Genomic DNA, 20,109 nt, shown 5'->3' with positions numbered 1-20,109 from the left:
AAGAGAATCAATAAAGAGAGCAAAGGAAGAAGGAACTAGCATTTATTGAGTGTCTGCTGTGTGCCAGGCTCTGTGTTAAGTGTTTCACAAATACTAGCAGCCTGTATCATTTAATCCTACAGAAAGCTGTAAAGTGCATGAAGAAATAAGTTTATTTTTAAATTTTGAGCTGCACATATATTTACTATTTTGTCTTTTGTTTTCCTTTGGTTTAACGTCATTCAAGCCCTACAAATAACTTGTACCATCAGAACTACTTCACACTAGGTTGGGAGGGAAAGTTTACTAATCAGTGAACATGTTTACTGCATATTTTATTCTCAGCTCTTGCTCAGAGATAACTTGATCAGAATTTTACTCTGTGTATTGTTAGGCATAAAATAGGTCCTTCCAGAAATACCAGTTCTTTGCTAATCATGGTGAATTTAAAGAAATCTTCTAAGATAAACTACATCATGTAAATCAATTTGTTCTTTAATATTTGTTAACTGTATTATTTGCATTTCAGGACAAAGTTAGTGCTATTTCAAGGTAAACTATTACAGATTGTGGTTAATTTTAGGTTACAAGCCAAAAAATGGTAGAGACCCTTTCTCAATTATGTTAATGTGTCGTAAGCTGAAATTTATTCAGTAGCTCTTAAACATGTACTGGGCTTTAGGAGCAGTTTAGTTTCACAGCGCCCTCTGCTGTCACTCCGTAAGTTTATCATTTTTCAAACTCACTGAGAGAGCAGCACTCACTCAGCAAGGAGAGGAACCGTCTCCACAGGGAAAGGTCATCGCAGGTCGGAGTCAGAGCCTCCGTCTCTGGGTTTCAGAACTTGCATACTGATGGTGAACCCAAATCTGAGCAAGCTTGGGAAACCAATGTGCCCCAGGAATTCCTGAACACCCAGGAATTCTCTTTGCATCCCCATCCTCTCCCCCAAGCTCCAAGGCTCCTACATCCGGCCGCCTCCGGACATCTGATGAGCATTACACATTTTGTACCTCCAAACAGAGCTCTTGTTTCAGCACTCCCAGTCCGAACATGACTCACCCCCCAGGTAAGTCTCAGCTCTGTCAGTGGACAACCACTCACTCAGTCGCTCAGCCCTCAGACCTGGGAGCTGTCTGTGATTTTTCTCTCCCTCTCACCCAGCACGTAGTAAACCCTTCATAAATATCTGCTGAATTAATTGAACAAGGAAACAGAATTTCAGTGTATTAATTTATAGAAAAGCATCTATGAAAACAGGAATAAAATCAACACGTTATTTCCCGGTCTCCCTACACGGAGAGAGGCTAGCACCAGTTTATATTTCCTGGGCCGTCCCTATCTAGGCAGGTTAGAACGCCGTTTGATTCCCACAGCCTCCATCAGGCAGGGCAGGGAACAAAGGATCCGACTTTAGGTCTCTAGGTTATAATCATGCTCCTTACTCTCTGAAACTGCACTGGTTCTAGTTCCCTGGAGTGGAACAGGACTGCTGCTAAACCCTCCAATCTGTTAACAAGCCATCTCATGTGTTTCTCATCCTCTGATAGCTCATCTGCACCGTAATATGTAGAGTCTTACTCTTGTCACCTGCTGAAAGTAACTTTTTCCTTGTTTTGGGAGACCATAATGTGGCCCCTTTGGCCACTGATCTTTATCAGTCAAACTTGCTAAACAAAACTTGGCATTCTTACAAATCGAAGTATTTTCTAAATTACCTGGGTTAGTTTGATTTAAACTGACACCCTTTGATTTAATAAATATACTCATAATATACAATTTGATAACATATACATAATTCAAAAAATTAACATCCGGCTAATCCCATATTTTAGGTTCACAGCAAAATTGAGTGAGGGACTTCCCAGGTGGCACAGTGGTTAAAGAATCCGCCTGCCAATGCACGGGACACAGGTTCAATCCCTCGTCTGGGAAGATCCCACATGCCTCGGAGCAACTAAGCCCATGCACCACAACTACCGAGCCCATGTGCTACAACTGCTGAAGCCCACATGCCTAGAGCCTGTGCTCCACAATAAGAGAAGCCACCGCAATAAGAAGCCCGTGCACAGCAACAAAGATTAGCCCCCACTCGCCGCAACTAGAGAAAGCCCACACACAACAAAGAAGACCCAACACAGCCAATAAATAAATAAATAAATGAAGTAAATAAATTTAAAAAATTGAGTGAGAAATACAGAGATTTCCCATATACACCCTTCCCCCTCCACCACAGCCTCCCCATCATCACATCCAGTGTGGAACATTTCTTATAATCAATGAGCACATTGCCACATCATCACCCACGGTCCATAGTTTACATTATGATTTATTCTTGGTGTCATACATTCTATAAGTTTGGACAAATGTATAAAGCCAAGTATCTATCATCATAGTATCACCTACACAATGGCTTCACTACCCAAAAATTCCTCTGTGCTTGGCCTAGTCATCCCTCCCTCCCCCTAATGCCTAGCAGCCACCAATCTTTTCATATTGATGTATTTTTTGTCTCTTTTCTATGTATGTGTATATGTTAATATTATAAAACTAGGCACTTACTATGCATATAATTTTATTTTCTGTTTTGTTTTCATTTTAAAGTTTAAACACTTCATGTTATGGAAATTCTCAAACATAATAAGAAGTAGAGAGAAAACTATAATGAATCTCCATGTGCCCAATACCTGGCTTCAGTAATTATCAACATTTTTGCCAATTGTGTTTCATCTATCTCCCCCAACTGCTTTTATTTTATTTTTTTTGTTGAAGTATCTTCAACAAATTCAAGGTATCATGTCATTTCATCCATAATACAGAAATATTATATAGACTGCCTTTTTCATCTAACATGACATCATGAATATTTCCCATATCATTCACTATGGTTTGAAATGTTTTTAACAACTGTAATTGTTTATATGTATTACTCGTACAAACTTTTGAGTGCATCTCTGATTATTTCCTTAGGAAACATCTCTGGAAGTAAATTACAGGATCAAAGGGTAAGAATTTTAAAGACAGAAATTTATACTCCAATCAGTGGAATATGAAAGGGTCTGTTTCTTTGAACCCTCACCAACTCTGGCTATTGCCAATTGTATAGGTCAAGGTTTCACTGCAGATAACAGAATCCACTCTAGCTGGAAGCAGATTTATTACTAGTTATTATGAAATCATTAGAAGATTTGGAAAAGCTGATTGAGCTCCCAAGAATGAATTCTGAACCACACTGCAGAGCTGGCTCACCAAGAGAGCAGCCTCTGTCACAGCGGGGAAACTGAGAATAAGAAAACTGTCATCACAATTGCAGGCACTAAGCTCACAGTGCCTTTGTCATGACTTACATTGTTAAAATGGATGCCTCTCAATCCCATGAAACTGGAACTAGATCCTGGTTTTCTACTACAAATGCCACGGAAACTCCAATTGCCTCTATGACCTTGCTTGCTAACAGAAACAGCAGAATTATGACTTGTGCCTCATAATATTTCTACCATCCAAATTTCATATGGGCATATTGCTAGATAGATCATCTGAAAAATTCTAGCTGTAAGGGAGTCTGAGAAATGTAGTGTTTTTCTTTCCAGCTTTTAGCAGGCAGCTAGACGTAATACAAACTGGTTGGAGTGGAGATGAATGACCCAATCTGTAATACCTGCTACAATCCACCCCTTTGGTAACGCAGCATCCATATATACTATAGTCTTCTGTCAATAAATCTTGCAAACAAAAAATAAGAGCCAAAATCAACATACTCTCCTAATAGACTCATACCTCATAAAAATAAAAAATAAGCTTATCATAAAAAGGAGACCCAAATCTCACTTCATCCATCTCTAAGTGATGTTCATTGTTCTTCTAGTATAACCACATACTGATACCAAAACCAGCCCTACAACAAATGCTAAAGCAACTTCTCTAAGTGGGAAACACAAGAGAAGAAAAGAACCTACAAAAACAAATGCAAAACAATTAAGAAAATGGTAATAGGGACATAAATATCAATAATTATCTTGAATGTAAATGGATTAAATGCTTCAACCAAAAGACACAGACTGGCTGAATGGATACAAAAACAAGATCTGTAAATATGCTGTCTACAAGAGACCCACTTCAGACCTAGGGACACATATAGACTGAAAGTGAGGGAATGGAAAAAGATATTCCATACAAATGGAAATCAAAAGAAAGTTGCAGTAGCAATACTTATATCAGATAAAATAGAATTTAAAATAAAGAATGTTGCAAGAGGGACTTCCTAGGTGGTGCAGTGGTTAAGAATCTTCCTGTCAATGGAGGAGACGTGGGTTCAATTCCTGCTCTAGGAAGATCCCACATGCCGCAGAGCAACTAAGCCCGTGTGCCACAACTATTGAGCTTGAGCTTTAGAGCCTGTGAGCCACAACTATTGAGCCTGTGTGCCACAACTACTGAAGCCCACGCACCCAGAGTCTGTGCTCTGCAGCAAGAGAAGCCACCACAATGAGGAGCATGTGCACAATGAAATGTATCCCCTGCTGGCCAAAACTAAAGAAAGCCCAAGTGCAGCAACAAAGACCCAATGCAGCCAATTAATTAATTAATTAATTAAAAGAAAAAATGTTGCAAGAGACAAGGAAGGACACTACGTAATGATCTAGGGATCCATCCAAGAAGAAGATATAACAATTGTAAGTATCTATGCACCCAACATAGGAGCATCTCAATACATAAGGCAAATGCTAACAGCCATAAAAGGGGAAATCAACAGTAACATAATAATAGTGGGGGACTTTAACACCCCACTTACACCAATAGACAGATCATCCAGGCAGAAAATTAATAAAGAAACACAAGCTTTAAATGACACAATAGACCTAATTGATATTTATGGGACATTCCATCCAAAAACAGCAGATTACATGTTCTTCTCAAGTGCACATGGAACATCCTCCAGGATAGATCACACCCTGGGTAAATTTAAGAAAATTGAAATCCTATCGAGCATTGTTTTTGACCACAACGCTATAAGGTTAGAAATCAATTACAGGGAAAAAAACTGTAACAAACACAAACACATGGATGCTAAACAATATGCTACTAAATAACCAAGAGATCACTGAAAAAATCAAAGAGGAAATAAAAAATTACCTAGAGACAAATGACAACGAAAACACAACAATCCAAAATCTATGGGATGTTAAAAAGAATTAGAAGCAAAACCTGTGGGATGCAGCAAAAGAAGTTCTAAGAGGGAAGTTTATAGCAATACAATTCTACCTCAAGAAACAAGAAAAATCCCAAATAAACAATCTAACCTAGCACCTAGAGAAACTAGAGAAAGAAGAACAAAAAAAACCCAAAGTTAGTAGACGCAGAGAAATCATAAAGATCACAGCAGAAATAAATGAAATAGAAACAAATAAGACAATAGCAAAGATCCACAAAACTAAAAGCTGGTTCTTTGAGAAGATAAGCAAAATTGACAAACCTTTAGCGAGACTCATCAAGAAAAAGACGGAGAGGACTCAAATCAATAAAATTAGAAATGAAACAGGAGAAGTTACAACGGACATCGCAGAAATATAAAGCATCATAAGAGACTACTACAAGCAACTATATGCCAATAAAATGGAAAACCTGGATGAAATGGACAGATTCTTAGAAAGGTATAAACTTCCAAGATTGAATCAGGAAGAAATAGAAAATATGAACAGACCAATCACAAGTAATGAAATTGAAACTGTGATTAAAAATGTCCCAACAAACAAAAGTCCAGGACCAGATGGCTTCACAGGTAAATTCTATCAAACATTTAGAGAAGAACTAACACCCATCCTTCTTGAACTCTTCCAAAAAATTGCAGAGGAAGGAATACTCCCAAACTCATTCTACGAGGTCACCATCATCCTGATACCAAAACCAGAAAAAGATACTACAAAAAAGAAAATTACAGACCAGTATCACTAATGAATATAGATGCAAAAATCCTCAACAAAATACTAGCAAACGGAATCCAACAACACATTAAAAGGTTCATACACCATGATCAAGTGGGATTTATCCCAGGGATGCAAGGCTTCTTCAATATACACAAATCAATCAATGTGATACACCATAGTAACAAATTGAAGGATAAAAACCATATGATCATCTCAATAGATGCAGAAAAACCTTTTGACAAAATTCTACACTCATTTATGATAAAAAAAACTGTCCAGAAAGTGAGCATGTAGGGAACCTACCTCAACATAATAAAGGCCATGTATAACAAACCCACAGCAAACATCATTCTCAATGGTGAAAAACTGAAAGCATTCCCTCTAAGATCAGGAACAAGACAAGGATGTCCACTCTTGCCACTACGATTCAACATAGTTTTGGAAGTCCTTGCTACAGCAATCAGAGAAGAAAAAGAAATAAAAGAAATCCAAATTGCAAAAGAAGAAATAAAACTGTCACTGTTTGCAGATGACATAATATTATACATAGAAAATTGTAAAGATGCCACCAGAAAACCACTAGAGCTAATCAATGAATTTGGTAAAGTTGCAGGATACAAAGTTAACACACAGAAATCTCTTGCATTTCTATACACTAACAATGAAAGATCAGAAAGAGAGATTAAGGAAACAATCCAATTCACCATTGCAACAAAAACAATAAAATACCTAGGAATAAACCTACCTAAGGAGGTAAAAGACCTGTACCCAGAACACTATAGATACTGATGAAAGAAATCAAAGACGACACAAAGAGGTGGAGAAATATACCATGTTCTTGGATTGGAAGAATCAACATTGTGAAAAGGACTGTACTACCCAAAGCAATCTACAGATTCAGTGCAATCCCTATCAAATTACCAATGGCATTTTTCACAGAACTAGAACAAAAAATCCTAAAATTTGTATGGAGACACAAAGGACCCTGAATAGCCAAAGCAATCTTGAGGGGAAAAAATGGAGCTGGAGGGATCAGACTCCCTGACTTCAGACTATACTACAAAGCTACAGTAATCAAGACAGTATGGTACTGGCACAAAAACAGAAATATAGATCAATGGAACAGGATAGAAAGCCCAGAGATAAACCCATGCAGCTATGGTCAACTAATCTATGACAAAGGAGGCAAGGATATACAATGGAGAAAAGACAGCCTCTTCAATAAGTGGTTGTGTGAAAACTAGACAGCTACATGTAAAAGAATGAAATTAGAACACTCCCTAACACCATACACAAAAATAAACTCAATATGGATTAAAGACCTAAATGTAAGGCCAGACAGTGTAAAACTCCTAGAGGAAAACACAGGAAGAACACTCTTTGACATAAATCACAGCAAGATCTTTTTTGACCCACCTCTTAGAGTAATGCAAATTAAAAACAAAAATAAACAAGTGGGACCTAATGAAAGTTAAAAGCTTTTGCACAGCAAAGGAAACTATAAGCAAGACGAAAAGACAAACCTCAGAATGGGAGAAAATATTTGCAAACGAATCAACAGACAAAGGATTAATCTCCAAAATATATAAACAGTTCATGCAGCTCAATATCAAAAAAAAAAAAAAAAACCCAACCCAATCAAAAAATGGGCAGAAGAACTAAATAGGGTTTTCTCCAAGGAAGACATACAGATGGCCAAAAGCTGCTCAACACCACTAATTATTAGAGAAATGCAAACCAAAACTACAGTGAGGCATCACCTTACACCAGTTAGAATGGGCAGCATCAGAAAATCCACAAACAATAAATGCTGGAGAGGGTGTTGGGAATGTAAATTGATACAGCAACTGTGGAGAACAGTATGGAGGTTCCTTAAAAAACTAAAAATGGAACTACCATATGACCCAGCAATCCCACTGCTGGGCATATATCCAGAGAAAAACATAATTCAAAAAGATACATGCACCCCAATGTTCATTGCAGCACAATACAATAGCCAGGTCATGGAAGCAACCTAAATGTCCATCAACAGATGAATGGAGAAAGAAGATGTGGTACATATATACAATGGAATATTACTCAGCTATAAAAAGGAACGAAATTGGGTCATTTGTAGAGACATGGATGGACCTAGAGACTGTCATACAGAGTGAAGTGCATCAGAAACAGAAAAACAAATATCGTATATTAACACATATATGCAGAACATAGAAGACTGGTACAAACCAACTGGTTTGCAAGGCAGAAACAGAGACACAGATGTAGAGAACAAACATATGGACACCAAGTGGGGAAAGTGGGAGGGTTGGGGGGAAATGAATTGGGAGATTGGGATACCAAATTGTACACTCTAAATATATGCAGTTTATTGTATGTTAACTGTATCTCAATCAAAGTTCTTTAAAAAGAAAGAAAGAAAGAAAGAAAGAAAGAAAGAAAGAAAGAAAGAAAGAAAGAAAGAAAGAAAGAAAGAAAGAAAGAAAGAAAGAAAGAAAATGGTACAAATCAACTGGTTTGCAAGGCAGAAATAGAGACACAGATGTAGAGAACAAACATGGACACCAAGTGGGGAAAGCTGGGGGCGGGGGTTGTGTTAGGGTGGGATGAATTGGGAGATTGGGATTGTCATATATACATTACTAATAAGAAAAAAAATCAAATTGTACACTTTAAATATATGCAGTTTATTGTATGTCAATTATATCTCAATAAAAGTTCTTAAAAACAAACAACCCAATCAAAAAATGGGCAGAAGAACTAAATAGGCTTTTCTCCAAAGAAGACATATGGATGGCCAAGAGGCACATGAAAAGCTGCTCAATGTCACTAATTATTAGAGAAATGCAAATCAAAACTACAGTGAAGTATCACCTCACACCAGTCAGAATGGGCATCAGCAGAAAATCTACAAACAATAAATGCTGGAGAGGGTGTGGAGAAAAGGGAACCCCCTTGCACTGTTCCTGGGAATGTAAATTGATACAGCGGCTATGGAGAACAGTATGGAGGTTCCTTAAGAAACTAAAAATGGAATTACCGTATGACCCAGCAATCCCACTGCTAGGCATATAACCAGAGTAAACTAAATTCAAAAAGATACATGCACCCCAATGTTCACTGCAGCACTATTTACAATAGCCAGGACATGGAAGCAACTGGGATATTACTCAGCCATAAGAAGCCATGACAAAATGGGTCATTTGTAGAGACATGGATGGACTGTCATACAGAGTGAAGTAGGTCAGAAAGAGAAAAACAAATATCATATGTTAACGTGTATATGTGGAATCTAGAAAAATGGTACAGATCAACTGGTTTGCAAGGCAGAAATAGAGACACAGATGTAGAGAACAAACATATGGACATCAAGTGGAGAAAGTAGGGGGTGGGGATTGGGGTGGAATGACTTGGGAGATTGGGATTGCCATATATACATTTCTAATAAGAAAAAAATATCAAACTGTTCACTTTAAATATATGCAGTTTAGTGTATGTCAATTATATCTCAATAAAATTCTTTTTAAAAAAACCGCATATTGATACCCTGCAATCTAGGTGCTAAATTACAAAGTTTACTACAATTCTATATTAGATATCTTAACTTACTCTATATAACATAGTAGGTGAAAGAGAGAAGGAGAAAAAAGGAAATAATAATATGTATAAAACTTGTGAACATAGATCTCATTTCTTCAATTAGTCATAAGGTATTCAATCCTAGCCAGTAGTCAAAGATGCTGTTTTACAGTTGGTTTATTTGATTCAGAATCCAGACAATACCAACATATTTGGTTATTTGGCCCCATAAGTCTCTTTTATTCAACATAGCCCCCACTTTTCTTTTTCATGCTTTGATTTGTTGGAGAAACCAAATTTTTTAAGTGTCGAATGTTTCACATTATGGCTTTGGCTGATTGCTTTCTCTTGATATCATCTAACTTGCTCTACTATTCCCTGTATTTCCTGAAAACTTCCAATATGGAAGTCACCCAGTGAAAACAATGTAAACTATTTCTAACATCATATGACTTGTTCATCCCCCTGGGAATGGGGCCACATAAGAAGCTCATTGCTGATCTTTGCTATTGGCAGTTTGGGTATAGAAGTCCATTTTGCTAAGCCCATGCATAACCTCTGTTTCTGCCAGTTTGACCATTTTTTCATGAGCTTTTTCAGCAGGGATAGGGGTCGCTGGAGAAAGAGGCTGACTGATGTTGGCAGAAGAGGTCATATAATAATATGACCCATATGATAATTAAGATTCTTCTTGGCTTAGGTTACTCTTTGGTAAGTATTCACCTAAACTGCAAATACTTTCATATCCTATGCCCATTCAGAGAGGTCCATCCACATACCTATTCCCCAGACTTCCTTGGCACCAATTTTCTAATTGCCGTCCCTCCAAGTCCCTGACCACCCAGCCAAACAGTTACCCATGAATCATTGTAGATCTGTGCCCCGGCCATCTCTTTAACTTGGTACACTACTCAGAGTTCTGCCTGCTGAGAGGATGTCTCTTCTCCATGGTCCTTCAGGGCCATAAATGGGTATAGCAGTTATCTATTGCTATGTAACTAACCACACCAAAACTCAGTGGCTTAAAATAACAATAATCATTTATTTTTCTCATGATTTGCTCTTTGGGCCAGGCTCAGTAAGGATGGGTCATCTCTATTCCATGTTGGAATAGCCAGTTGGGAAACTTGACTGGGGCATGGAGGATGAACTTTCAACTTAGCTCACTCGCATGGCTGGCAAGTTGGTGCTGGCTGTGGGCTGAAGCACAACCAGGACTATGGGCCAGTGCTCTGTTCTTCTCCACGTAGGCCCTGGGCTTTCCCATAGTATGGTGGCATGGTTCCAAGAGTGAGAACCCCCAGAGCCTTGGGAATCATATAACGTCATTTCTGCCTTACTCTATTGGTCAAGGTGCAGGATCAAGGGTGAGCGTACATAGACTAGCCATCTCAAAAGGAGAATAGCTATCTGTAGGGGATGACATAACTCTGGTCCAAAATCCTGAATGTCTGAGCAGAGAATCATCTATGGGGGCCTGCTAAAGCCTCCATATAGATCCCTATGTTGCACAGACACTTCAAGCACTGCCCAAATGGTGGAGCGGGATTGTAGCCTGGACTTGCTGTAGAGCTTTCACTTGTTCCAGGACCTACTGAAACCAGGTAGCCTTTTGGGTCACTCAGTAAATAAATTAAAACAGCATGGCCAAATGAGATACACGTTGCCTCCCAAATTCAAAGAGGCTCACTAAGTATAGTGCCTCTTTCTTGGTGATAGAAGGGGACAGATATAGAAACTCGTCTTTCATCTTGGAAGGGATATCTCGAGATGTTCCAGACCACTGGACCCCTAGAAATTTCACCATGGTGGCAGGCCCCTGAATTTTGTGGGATTTGTTTCCTATCCTCTCGTATGTGTCTCACAAAAACATCTACAGTAGTTGCTACTTCCCTTTCACCAGGTCCAATCAACATGATGTCACCAATGTAACAAACCAGCTTAATATCCTGTCGAAAGGTGATCAAGGTCCTTCCAGATTAGATCATGACAGAGGACCTGAAGGTTAATATAGCCCTGAGGTAGGACATTGAAGGTTCCTTGCCAGCTGAAAATAAACTGTGTCTGATGGTCTTAATTAACTGATATAGGGTGGAAAAAAGCATTCTCCAGACCAATAGCTTAAGAGCAGGTCCTGGGGATGTGTTGATTTACTCTAGAATTAAACCATATCTGGAACAGCAATGCAACAGAAGTCACTACTGCATAAGTTTATGATAATCCACTGTCATTCTCCAAGATCCATGTGTCTTCTACACAGGCCAAAAAAAGGCAAGACGAAGAGGGAATGGGGTAGGAAGCACCACCTCATCGTCTTCCAAATCCTTGATAGCGGCGCTAATCTCTGCAATCCCTCCAGGAATATGGCATTGCTTTTGGTTTACTATTTTCATAGGTGACCAAAAGTAGAGGCAGTTATGGTGGCTTCCACTTGGCCTTTTCTCCCATAATAGCCCTCATTCTGCAAGTCAAGGAACCAATGTGGGGACTCTGCCAGCTGATGAATATGTGTACGCATTCTGAAGGAAGAAAATGGCAACCTCAGGTTGTCTAACTACCAATTCGGTACCTAGTGAGAGTCAGAAAGCCTCCACCGTGCAGTTTAAAGGCAACTTCACCCAGAGGGCAAACCATGCTAAAAATTGGGTCTAGCCTTAGTAGTAACAGCACTACAGAGGAGCCTGAATTTGTAGACTCTGTAATTTTCTTATACCTTGAGAGGGAAGAAATGGGCCCCGAGACCTAGAATGGTGATACCTGAGGAAATTTTGTTTGACCTCAGAGAAACTCCAGCTTCCCCTGAACCTGTGAGCCTGCAGGAGGATCCACTGCCCCATGCCTGAAGATTACTTAGGTCCCAACCAAGGTGGATGCCTTTCAAGACAGTACTTGCCATCCCCAAGATCTGCTCCCACCTCCCGTCCTGGCTGTTAGACCAGTAACAAGAGTCAAATCACAGCATGGTCCAGACCTGCTAGAAAAGAAAAGGGATTATTCTCGGAAGAAGTTACAGGGCCTAGAATTGGCAAAGACTATGTATTGACAATGGATTTTAAGGAATGAGAGGTGAATATAAAGTTTGTTGATAAGGAAGATGCTTTCATAGTCTAGGAATCAGTAACTTAGCAAGGGTTCCTGGAGCAGCTCCAGCTAGGGTGGCTCCTGAAACCTTGGGGAAAAATGATGGCTTACATAAAGGTAGATGTGCTAAAAGGATGAGGCTGAGGAAGAGATCACACAGCTCATTATGTAAAACCCAAGAATCCACCAGATGATCAGGTGAAAAAGAGGGCAGAGGTTCTTCCTTTCATTAAGTGATACAGAATGTCTTAGTAAGGGAGCCATTGTCATCACTAAGAAATTCAGTATTGGCTGTTCTCTGGGGCCAGGTAGTGAAGCCAAAGACAAGGTGGATGGAATTACCTTAATGAGCAGTAAGCCTGGAGTACCATCTGTGATAGAGAAAGACACCAATGAGAAGTTTCTGTCAAGGCTTATGGGCAAACCACAATGCAGACTCCTGGGGGGTGCTGGAGCAAGGGCATGCAGTCTGCAGCAGAGAACCACTCAAAGAATGGCTTATGGAGTGTTACTGTGTCCTGGTAAAGACTGAGTATCCAACTGCAGGGTCAAGTCACTGTCAGACCCACCAAATCACAAAACTCGGGAGACACAGCAGCACTCCACTGTACAATGGAAGTAATACATCCAGGATTGGGCTGAAGCGGGCCCAAGGTGCACAAGCAAGTTATATGAACAGATGGCCCAGACTCCACATCACCTACTCCCACTGCACCAAGACTAATACCTGTGGCCTCATGGGAGGCTCCCTAAAACCAGCTGACTAAGAGAGAAAACCCTGGGCTGGTTCATAGATGGGTCAGCTCCACATGCTAGTGCAAGCTGGAAATGGATGGCTGTCACACAGCACCCCCACTTGGAGGTGGCCCTGAAAGACAGTGGGGAGGGAGAGTCCTCCCAATGGGCAGATCTTTGGATGGTGCCCTTTGTCATCCACTTACATGGACAACAAAGTGGTCTCATGTAAAGAAATACAAAGTGGTCTCATGGACAGTGACAAATGGCTGATTGGCCAGGGACTAGAAGGAACAGGATTGAACGATCAGAGACTAGGAGATCTGATAAGGGCATGTGGATAGACCTATAGAGTAGATACCAAATGCACAGATCTTTGAGGTACACTTTAATGCCCACCAGAGAGTATCTATTGCAGAAAAGGAACTAAACAACCTATGAAAAAGAGATGTCATTCATGGGACTAAGTGGCTAAGACTCTGTGCTCCCAATGCAGGGGGCTGGGGTTCGATCCCTGGTCAGAGAACCAGATCCCACATGCCGCATCTAAGAGTTCACATGACGCAACTAAGGGTTCACATGCCACAACTGAAAAAAAGATCCTGCATGCCGCAGCTAAAGATTCTGCATCCCACAGTGAAGATCCCTCGTGCCACAGCTAAGACCTGGTGCAGCCAAAAAAATAAAATAAATAATTTTTTTTTAAAGAGATATTCATTCAAGAGATGTCAGCCAGCTTCTGCCCCCAATCCAGTGCTCACATAGTGGATCATGAATGGAGTAATTGTGGTGGTAGAAATGGATACAAACAGCAGAGGTTTGCTCTCAGTAAGGCTGATGCAGTAGTATCACTGCCAAATGTCCAATCTGTCAGCAGCAGAAGTCAATGTTGAAGGACTAGTAGGAACCATTCAACATGGTACTATTTGTAGAGGAGACCAGCCAGCTACTTGGTGGCGATTTCATAATAATGGATCCTTTTCACTCTGGAAAGCATAGTGATTCATCCTGCCCAAGCCTCTGAAAGTATGTAATTTACTGACGCAGCATCCCTAACTGAAATAAAGTTAGTTCCTTTACCAACATCACCTTGGGCCAAGCAGCCCACTTCATGGAATTGGGGGAGTATTGATGAGCACATAACCATGGGTTCTATGGTGATAGCATATATCACATCATTCAGAAGCTTCCAGACTAACAGAACACTGGAATGATCTCTACGTGACGCAGCTAAGTCTGGAGATGACCCCCTGTAGGGCTGGGGGGTGCTACCTTCAAGAAGTGATATATACTGCCATTATATGGTGCTATTTTCCCATTAGAATTACATAGGTCCATGAACCAAGGAATGGTGGTAAGAATGGCCCACTATGCATCACTCCTGGTGACCTTCTTAGGGACTTTGAACTTCCCATCTTCTAAAACTTTACATTAGGTACATCTAGAGGCCCTGCCCTTTGACTGGAGGGTGGATGTTTCCACTAGGGGACAATAAACATTCCACTGAACTTAAAGCTATGGCTGCTTCCTGAAGATCAACAGACAAAGAAAAGAGTTATCATATTGTCAGGAGTAACTGACCTTTTCTTTTCTTGTAAGGAGGTAAAATTTCTTTGACCTACTGAAGGAAGAGAGGAATCTGTCTGGAACTAGGGAATCCATTGGACATCTCTTGACGCTGCCATGCCTGGTTTTAACTACGACAATTCAGGAACCCTGGCCTGACAAGTACACAGTAACTGGAGGCCCAAACCACTTAGGGTGAAGGTCTAGATTGCCCCAACAGACAAGCAACCCAGACCAACAGAAGTGCTAGCTGAGGTGAGGGGGCATCTGGAACAGTGGGTGGTAGAGGAGGGAGATGCTAACTATTAACTATAGCCTCAGGACTAATTACAGCAGCAGGGGTGGTAGCTCATTCCACATCTCTCCTCTTGTACCTCTCTTTAGCTAGGAATTGTGATGACCCATATTCCTGGAGAATCACTGGTTTGGACCTCATGTGAGGCACAAGAGTAGTGCAAGTTCTCAGGACTCTGCTCAATTCCTCTCAGTTTACTGTACCATTTTGGGCATACTATCTCTCCGAGTGCTTTTCCTTCCCACAGCCAGCACCTGTCTCCCTTTGTCAAAGGGCTGCTCCTAGGCTGCTGACACCACTGCGCCTGTGGGCACAGAGGGCCAAAAGTGCTTGCAAATTTACAATTCCCACTCCCGTTTCACATCCCTGACATACACTCCCAGCCTTAATCAATCACTGAAGTATGTGGAGGTATAAATACTCAGGATTCCTTGTCACCCCCATCTCCAGCCTTTTAATCAGGACCATGTAAGTCTTATCTACACTGTTCAGAGCTCCCCTGTGGAACTGATGCTTCTAAAAGCCAAGGAACCAGCCTTGCCAACACCCTGATCTCAGATTTCCAGCCTCCAAAACTGTGAGACAGTGAATTTCTCTTGTTGAAGCACCCAGTCTGTGGTACTTTGTTACACAGCAGCCCTTGCAGATTAATACATAGATTAAAATAGTTACTAGCCCCATAGAATTGTAGTGAGGATTAAATGAGGTGATGCACAGGAAGTGTTTAATATGGTGACTGCACATAGAAAGTACTTTAAAACTGGCTGCTATTGTTATTGTTTAGAGTAGATTAATAGACTCAACCAACAATAAGCATATCTACTGAGACAAGGCATACCCTGAAGTTGCATCCCCAATACCTACTCCAGTCCTAGAGGATCCTGAATTTTCCAGTCACATGACACTGGTAGGACTGACTCCTCCCTCAATTCCAGGATGTACCCTAAGTGGCCTAAACCCTTCAGTGTAACTCTCCTTCCCCTCCCACAGGGACGGGATGACAGATGAACAAGTAACCTAGGCCTGAAGGAATTATAACACAGCATTTCCCAGGCCATAGATGGGGGACACTGAGGGAACCTGTGACTGAAGATAATTCAATCAGGGAGAATCTCTAAACTTTACTTGGAAAGTTTGAAGAAAGATAGGTTTCCCATCCCTCCTACGCTTCAGCCTGGGAAATGAACAGAAAGAATGTGCATGTTGGTCCTTTGGGGGTATTCAAACCGGGAACAGAACTGATGAAGGTAAAGCTGAGAGAATTTCAGAGTCATCGTGGCCCTGGTGACACCCTACAACCACTGTATAGCAAACCCCATCAGCCTTACCTTTTTCCAGCTAGTATGAGTTTGAGTTGTGTTCTCTTGTGAATGTGGCATAGTTAGCGGCAGGACATGGTAGGAGAAAAGTGGCAAACAGCTTTATTATTTTTCACTACTGCTCTTTAAACTTACCTGGTCAATTCTCGCTTCTCCATCCAGTGCAGTATGTTGAGCAGACCACTCAGCTTTTCTGTCACTTTCAAGGTATTAGAATAGTCCCATTTTCAGGTGCCAAAGGTCCAGGTTGATTTAAGTCAGAGCTTCCATTTCTGGTGTAGTTGAAATCTTAATCAGGCCCATCTGGGCTTGGAAATCTGCAGGAGTGAAGGAGAATCATGGTCTTTTCTCTATTTCTTTACCTTATTTTTGCCTCCTCCTCTATGCATCCTGCTGCTTCTGGGTGCCCCAGGGTCAGGATGGAAAGGAGAAATGGGAGGAAAAAAATAGGGTCTCACTTGATGGTGATGGATTAATCTGGCATCAGTGCCCTCCTGTGGCTGATGCCCAAATGCTGGCCTTGGGTCTCACGGGATATTTTCATGTGTCTTCACAAACGTGCCTCTGACAGGGCACAATTGCTAGGCTGGGCATTGTGCCCTGTGGCTGGCCTTTCAGAGGTTGTTCCCTTCAGCACCTCTGAACCTCTCTATGAACTGACATGGAGCAATTTCCAGGATGACACATGCATAGTTTGAAAAGAGTGCTCATAGTAGGCTACCTTTTGTATAATAAAGAAGGGGAAATAGGAAACTACACAGGTAGTATCTGCCCAATAGTGCTCTGTGAGCCATAGACATTAGAGCCATGACTTTGGCTCTAATGGAAGCAAAGTCATGAATGTTATTTTCGGTATCTACTACTTTGCTTATATTGTTTTCAGTTGAGAGAATTACTATGTTTGTTCATTTCTTTTGACCAAGAGGAGATCTTAAATAATTTTAATTAAGCTGAAGTAAAATTATAGTAGTCTGTTTCAGAATAAATAAAATATTTAAATTTAAAATAATGTGAGTATTAATCTACCTACTTTTCAAGTTTTCCATTTTTTTCAACTGCTTTACAGTCCTAGGTGAAAATCTGCCATTAAAAACTACTTAAAAACAGGTACACAGGGTGCTCATTTTTATTACTTTAGGTTCCAATATGGCTCAACCTTGCAATCATATTTATTTAAAAATTTGATATTTCATCATAAATTTTTGTATTAATTTTTATTTTTTAAATACTGCATTAAAATATTATTTATCTTGACTACTGATTTTTTTGTACACCTTCCCCTCTTTTTTGTGCCCAGGGTGAGTTCCTCTTACCCCTCACACTAGTCTGGTGCTTGCAGCTCAACTGTGCAAAAAAAAAACCTTAAAAACAACAAACCGGAAATTAATAAGTGATTATCTACAGGCAGTGGATGGAACGAGGGTAGAAAGGATAAGGGGGACTGACACCTTTCTGAGCAATCCTTTTCATATATTTTTGACTTTTAGAGTCATGTAAATCTTTCACATGCTAAAAAAATGAATAAAATATAATCAACAGTGATGGGGGACTTCCCTGGTGGTTGGAAGTTAAGAAACCACCTGCCAATGCGGGGGACATGGGTTCGATCCCTGACCCGGGAATAACCCACATGCCACGGTGCAATTAAGCCCGTGCACCACAACTACTGAGCCTGCACTCTAGAGCCCACGAACCACAACAAGAGAAGCCACCTCAATGGGAAGCCCGCGCACTGCAAGGAAGAGTAGCCCCCGCTCACCGCGACTAGAGAAAGCCTGCGTGCAGCAACAAAGACCCAACTCAGCCAATAAATAAATAACTTTATTTAAACAGAAAATAAAAACAGGGATGGGATCGAGCCCTAAATGGAATACATGCAAAAAGAGATGGACTGAACTGTTTCTCAAATGAACAACGTAAACATACTGGGGTGGGAGCAGAAAAGAACTAGCCCAGGCAACTTTGGAAAATAATACCTTTGACTACACACTGAAAGGCCAAAGGGAAAAAATGAGCACAAATATTGTACTTTACTTACTGGTTTTTCTCACGGATATGGATTAGCACTTTTGAAACTACTTTATGTGTATTGGAGCCAATAAGTAAATTGTGGATAAGGAGACCCAGGTCTTTCGCTGTCAGAGAAAGCAGTGAAAATAAAGAAAGGGAAAGACTGAATGAAATCTATGTTGTTGGTTTGGAGTTGGAGATATGAACTAATGGTGTGTGTGTATATGTACACACACAACACACATGCACATATAGACATATGCACACATACAGATAGAGATAGCATCCTACTACCAATGAGCATGTCTAGCACCCAACTCTTGGTTTTTAAATACCGTTATCCAACGAAAGGAATTAGGCCTGATTCTAGAGCTGGGGCAGGAAAGTACAAGATGAATCTAAAACAGAAAATAGGAACTGCGCACACAAAAAGTGATGGGATAAGCAGAAGGGCACAGGAGTTCACTTGAAGAGGCTCCAATGTCCAAATATGGTACAATTTGAGTAAGAAAATAAATACGAAGAGTAATGGATTATAACCCATGGTATAAAATAAGAATCATGAGTCCATACTGATATAAATAACTACATAAATACAGAGATGAAAAGGAAAAGCTCTTCTTTACAGTAGAATTCCAACTAGTAAATGAAAATAGATAAATGTTATTTGGCAAACACTTTGGTAATAACGTTTTAGGTAAAAATCACGAGTGGAAGCTAGAATGAGTGGGTAAAATTAGATGAGAAATGGTATATTTACTTAGTGTCAAAGATCTTCCCACAGGATACTTAATTACAAAGGGAAAAAGAGTCACTTTAGTGGAAGAACCTGGCAAACATCACCCTAATCAAGTGATCAAAGTGAACACCATCAGAAATGGTAAAAACATCATGTGCCTTCTGACATGATGCACTGAGGACAAAACAATGCTTCTGTGATATTCTTCACAAGCATGCATCACTTAAATTTAATCAAGAGGAAATCTCAGCCCAACCCCAAATGAAGACTATTTGACAAGATAGCTGGTCTGAGGAACTGTTCCATATTAAAGGAGACTGAGGAGACATGACCTCTAAATATGTAGCGTGATCCTGCGTGATCCTGCATCGAACCCTCACCAGAAAAGGGATATTGGACAATTGATGAAATTTGTGCCAGGCCTAAAGATTAGATAGTAGCATTGTACCAGTGTTAATTTCCTGGCTTGGACAATTATGTTGCAGTTATGTAAGATGTTAACATTTGAGGAATCTAGAGGAAAGGTATGCAAAAATTCTTTGTACTAATTTTTCAATGTATTTGAATCTGGAAAAAAAAATTAGCCTTTGTAGTCTGGGGTTGCCTCACCCCAGCAGGCAAAGTCCTCTTGGTAAAGTCCTTTTAAGACTTCTCTAGTTTGGCTACTTCTGGATGAGACAAATTTTGAGAAATGTAAGCCACGCCCACCGCAACTCTCTTTGCTTTGCCATCACAGGCAGCTCAAGCTGTGTTTTAGCCTTCGTACTTTCCCAGGCAAGAGTCAGGCAGCAGTCTCTGGACTCACCTAAAGTCCAGGGGACACAGGTCAAGTTTTCCAGAACTCTCCACCACACTTTGCTCCAGTCCATGGAGCTAGTGGAACTT

Source organism: Hippopotamus amphibius, chromosome 1 (assembly GCF_030028045.1).
Source record: "Hippopotamus amphibius kiboko isolate mHipAmp2 chromosome 1, mHipAmp2.hap2, whole genome shotgun sequence".
Taxonomy (NCBI): domain Eukaryota; kingdom Metazoa; phylum Chordata; class Mammalia; order Artiodactyla; family Hippopotamidae; genus Hippopotamus; species Hippopotamus amphibius.
Note: the sequence above shows the minus strand (reverse complement) of the source record.